This window comes from Simochromis diagramma, unplaced genomic scaffold, assembly GCF_900408965.1.
Source record: "Simochromis diagramma unplaced genomic scaffold, fSimDia1.1 OVJJ01000377.1, whole genome shotgun sequence".
Classification (NCBI taxonomy): Eukaryota; Metazoa; Chordata; class Actinopteri; order Cichliformes; family Cichlidae; genus Simochromis; species Simochromis diagramma.
This window is the reverse complement of record NW_024387037.1, coordinates 789,689-795,339: the sequence shown is the minus strand read 5'-3', so window position 1 is coordinate 795,339 and position 5,651 is coordinate 789,689.

The following is a 5,651-nucleotide window of genomic DNA, read 5'->3' as shown; positions in this document are numbered from 1 at the left end:
TTTTAAGGCTGATTTGTTAAAACAAGTAAAAAGACCGTTACAGTAGTCTAAACAGTAGCAAATAAAAACATGAATAATCATCTCAAGTTCAGGCTTTGGCACCAGTAGTCTGAGTTTTGAAATATTGTGTAAATGATAAAAACAGTTTCTCAGAATGCTGCTCGAGCGACATCGAGCTGTCAAATATGATACCGAGGTTTCTGAGGCTCGATTTTACAGAAGGGTCTAAGAAGCTGATATGCTGCCGTTTCAGTGGAATGCAATTTACGAAAACCAGACTGGAAAGTGTCCATAACAGCATTTTTATCCAGGAAATAGTTAAGTTATTCTACTACTACTTTTTCTAAAATCTTCGATATAAAAGGCAATTTGGATATTGGCCTATAACTGTTAGGAGAGATGGATCCAGCTGAGGTTTCTTTAATACTGGCTCAACAACAGCTTGTTTAAAGAAGCTGGGGACTGAGCCAGTATGAAGAGAAATATTTATCATTTCCATAATACAGGGGCCAATGGAATCAAACACACTAGTGAAAAGTGAAGATGGAAGGACATCGAGGGGGCTTTTTGAAGTCTTTTTTACGACCCTCCCTGTACCCCGGAACCGCCACGGACCCTTCTCTGGACCGTCCGTTACGTAACAGGGAGGTAAAAAACGAGGACCAGTATCAGAGCTGAGCATAATTGTAAGTTTGATTTATTGAGATTACGCCTTGATGGAGTTGATATTGATCCTTGATTCAGCCTCCCCCCCCGCCTGACCTCTATGTGACATACTAGTGTCATTAAACTACATTGTATTTTCTAGAGATGTTTTTTTGACGTGCAATTGGGTTTGCACCTTTCTCCAAGTTTTCGACCATTCCATGGAGACTTTTCAAGAAATCTAATTACTCCCGTTGTTTTGTTTTAATTGTTCTAACATAAAGCCCCCCCACCATTTTCGTGCGTCTTTCTTTTTCCGTTGTCTTCTTCAAGCTTCCCTATGACGTTGTTTGTGCCACCAAAATCCTATCATTTTGTTTATGCGGACCTAAACCCTTTTCTACCCATGTCATTTAGTTCCAAGAGGAAAGCCTTATTTACTGGTGTTCGTTTTTATACCCCCTAATTTAAACCCTTCAATGCTTGGAACGCTCCTCTCCACAAACGCCTTATAACATTGTTTCGACAATATCTCCTATTCCCCGAAAACTACCCCCCAAAATGTCTTTCCATTTTATAAACGGACGAATCTTCAAACAACTATACAAAACATAAAAGTGTTTGCCCAACAGAGCTTGAAATTTAATTTCATTCCCTGCCAGCTCAACTTGAAGTTGAAGAATCCGAATTTTCATCACCGTCCTGCATTTGTCGAACCTGTCTGCTTGGATGGCCCAATAGCAAGCTAAGTGATATCGTTTTCAGTTGTAGTGGGTTTTCTATATATGTTGTTGAGCTGCGGGATCTAGGATCGCACCCCTCCCAGGCACCTGTCAGACCGGGGGGGCACCGTTTGGCCCTCATTCCATCCCATAACTTCATTTTGGCCCCGGGTCTCGTCTGGAACATTAGGTGCCTCCTCTTGGCGGCACGTAATCATTTAAGTAATATATACTAAGACCTCAACGTCCCTGGCACCCATACGTGCTACGCCTGCCTTCCCCTCTGACTTCGGTACTCAGAATGGCGGTCTTTTGCAAGCGCTGCAACGAGGAATATCAGAGAACAATTCTGAGCTATTAACACTGCTAAGACAGAGGTGATGTCCTAGCTTGTAACACCTATTTTCCAATGGTTTATCGATGTGTGGGAATTGCCTCCCACCGATCCTACCCCCAGTAACATGATGCCACCAGAGGTGGAAACTTCTATTGTACTCCTCCCCATGCTGTGGAATTTTTGAAACTTTTTGATTTCCGGCTGGCATTTTTTAGTTCATTCGTTTGAGGACCACACCAATGGCCATGTCTCTCACCGCTCCTAGTATTTTCAAACGTACTTCATTCCACCGACCTTGCCAACGACCCCCCCTCCCCCCTTTTTTCGCGTGGCTGCAGCACCTGCAGGACCTGTGCTAGCCTGTGTTGCCGATGACGAAACTTAGACCCTGTCTTTCTATACACTACCCTCTAGTAGTTCTTAGTTTTGTGCTTTAGGTCTAGACCCCCCCTATCGTTTCTTATTGTCCTAACAAGCTGTTTCTCGCTGCTGGTGCAATCTCTGCCCGTGGCGCTTGCGTGCACATCGTTAACTCGTCTTCAGACTGTGCAGAATGCCGCAGCAAGTCTCTTGACAGGCACCAAGAAAAGATCTCATATCATTCCAGTTTGGGCATCCCTTCACTGGTAGCCTGTAAGTTTCAGGCTTCATTTTAAAATTTTAGTTCTAACCTTTAGGGCCCTACATGGTCAAGCTCCCCAAAATTTTATCTGACCTGCTGAAACCACATTCATCTTCTCGAGCTTTAAAGTCATTAGATCAGAGACTGCTGGTGGTACCGCGCACTTGTTTTAAAACTCGTGGTGATCGGGCCTTTCAGGCAGTAGCACCACGGCTGTGGAAGTGAACGCTTGTGGAGGCTGCCATCTTGCATTTTTGGAGCCAGAGTCTGCGCAGTAGTGGCTTGAGGTGGAGCGACTGCGTCACGCCATGCCACTGGACATGACCGCAAACACGCCCCCCTACACTTTTTACGTAGCCCGGCTGCTCCAGTTTTTTGCTGATGGGTTTACCGCGACTGACGACTCGTTAAATTAAGGTAAATACAACCAGTTCACTGTTATGAAAAAGACACACAGCTTAACATCTTATAGTTCTACAACATCTAAAATCGCTCTGTTGTTAATTCGTTTGCTAGATTAGCCGCTATCACACGCACTGTGTCGGAGGCTTGTTGCTAGCTAGTTAGCGATGCTACACACCTGTTACTCTAATAGTCTGTGTTATTGAAGGATTCAGGACTCCTTAGGTTTTGTTATACATTTTTAGACGGCGATGAGATCTGCTGCACACTCTACAGAGGCCCAGAGTTACTGTTAATATCAAAAATATAACGCTGTCCTTTGAGATTTTAACATAAGACTGTGAGTGTAATGGATCTAAAACTGTTTAAATCTTCAGAGCCCTCTACATCCTGGTAACATGGAGACTTTAAAACATCAGCAGAACGTTTCAGTAGTGTAGTCTAATTTGTTCTTTTCATTTAATAATAGAGTCCATATTATATCAACAGCTACATTCACCCTGGAGAGAAACTAGTGAGGGAGACCATCAGGACCAAGCTGGGTTTCCTGGGTCCAGAGGTTTGGAGAAACTTCTTCCCTTTCTTTCATCACAGCTGTCCTGTGCCAGAAGTTCTGTTGACCCGCTGTAAGAGGCATCATTTAAGAAACACCAGGAACACTGAAGCTCATCGCATTGATCAAGCAGGACTCATGATCTTCACCAGCAGCTCCCTCACAGGGAAATCTTCAGCACTCCTCCGTAGGCCCGCCCCAGGAGATGGATAAACCCAGCATTTCATGAACACTGTGATGGAGACCTTTGGTTTGTGTAGTGTTATAAATACTCAGATACTCCCCAGAGGCTCCGGACTTTTACATAAAGATATTATATTCAGTCCAGTAGAAAGTTATATATTTAAAAGTATATTATCCTCTCTGGTTACTGTGGTATGGATAACTCTGCATCACTTTATGGTAAATAACACACTATCTGCAAATAACTGTGAAAGAATTCCAGATGACAAGTTTGTAGTTCAACATACAAGTGACGACCTTTGACCTTCATCAGGTTTTATTTAATTGTGTCAGAGAAAATCTCATGTGCTCTTCATGCAGCTGAGTACATCAACACGTTTAACTTACCGAAAAAGTGCAGCGGGGCCTTGGGTCCTTCTGTCGGGTAGTCCAGTTTACTGAAGAACACCTCAGGCTGTCAGGTTAAAACACTCAGTCGTGTTTTCATAGCGTAAACGCTGGCCCTCCTCTCAGAGCGTACGCTATGCGTACGATATGTAAGTTTCTCCGTGACTGCAGCTGTCAGTCAAAGCTGCTATGATGACGTTTCACCCCAATTTAACATCACCACGGTAGGAATTAGAATCAGACTTATGGGAAAGGAGACCCCTTGGACATAAATCAGCGTGATGAGAACTATTGATAACAAAAGAAAGAATCTTTGGAAAAAAATTATCTGAGGAGAATTAATTTATTTTAGTCTGACCCCAGTCCCATCCACTAACACGGAGGAGGCGGGGTTTATGACCTATGCTCTATGCTGCAGCCAGACACCAGGGGGCGATAGAGACGTTTTGGCTTCATTTTTGGGGAGCCTTCGCGTCGTCCATGTTTTCTACAGTCATTGGTCTGAGCTGTGGTAGAATTCTTCATCTTCATATTGTTTATTGGCGGTTGGTAAACAGCAAAATGGTGGATTACCGCCACAAACTGGTTTGGAGTGTGGACTGAAATGACAAAAAAACAAAACAAGAAAGACAAAAAACCCAACAAAAAACATTCAAATCCTGTGGTAGAATTCTTCGTTCTTTCACTGTCACACGTTGATGATGTAATTGGAAATCTATTTGGCTGGGACCTGACAACAGTGCCACCTGCAGGAAGCTACTCTCAGTCTGATAGCTTGTGTTCTGAGACCTGACACCTTACTTCTGAGACCTCGGACCTGATGGGTTTTTGTCTGGAACCTGAGACCTGAAAAAAAAAAAAAATTCTGAGCCCTTAGACCTGAAGGCTTTTTTCTGAGACCTGAGACCTGATGGATGTGCTGATCTTCTAAATAGCTCTGAGAAAGGTGGAAAAATGAAATGAAGCTGGCTCTAAAATGTGATTGAGTGGGTTGCCAGAACAACAGACAATACCAGAAGCCAGCATGTGAGATCGTCACATTGATTTCAGACTTTTTCCTTTGATTTGGGTTCATTTTGTGTACACTTCTAGTGGAAAAAGATAATTTACGAGTCCAGTGACGTACATTTTTTTCTTAGAATGGAATGATGATCATTGTAGAGTAGTCTCCTCCTCTATGAGTCACAGGAAGCAGAAGAGAGTCAAGACAGAACGATAACACAACTTTTCTACTGCTGCTCTACAGGGTGTGCACAGTTAAATTATGCTGGTTAATTTTGTTGAGCATCTGTGCACTTTCTTAAAAGAAATAAGTGGCTGAGATGGATGCCATATGTACTATTAAAAGTATTTTTTTTCTAGTTTTCACGGTGCTTCATGAATGTGAGAGGAGATAAAAAGGGAAAAATTGTGGACATCCGTACAAAGTGGGATTTCTTTGGACCAGAGTAGATACACTGCTTGAGTGTAATGTTTTATCTGAGTGGTGTAGCATACATAGCAGGTGTGATAGCAGCACACTGACACCTGGTGACTGTATTGCTGTTCTACACCATTCTGAGTGCCAGCGTCTCTAAAGACATGAAGATGCAGATGTTTAAACCCCCCCCCCCCCCTGATTTATTCAACTGCTATGTTATAGTCATAGTTAATATCTATATGGTAATGTTCTTCTCAGCATCTGATTGTCAAATACATACCATACAAAATAAAATGAATTGCAAATATGTAAGGCATCATATTTTATTACATGATTCCAACTATATGTTTAATAAATATAAAGAAAATTCCAAGTTATTG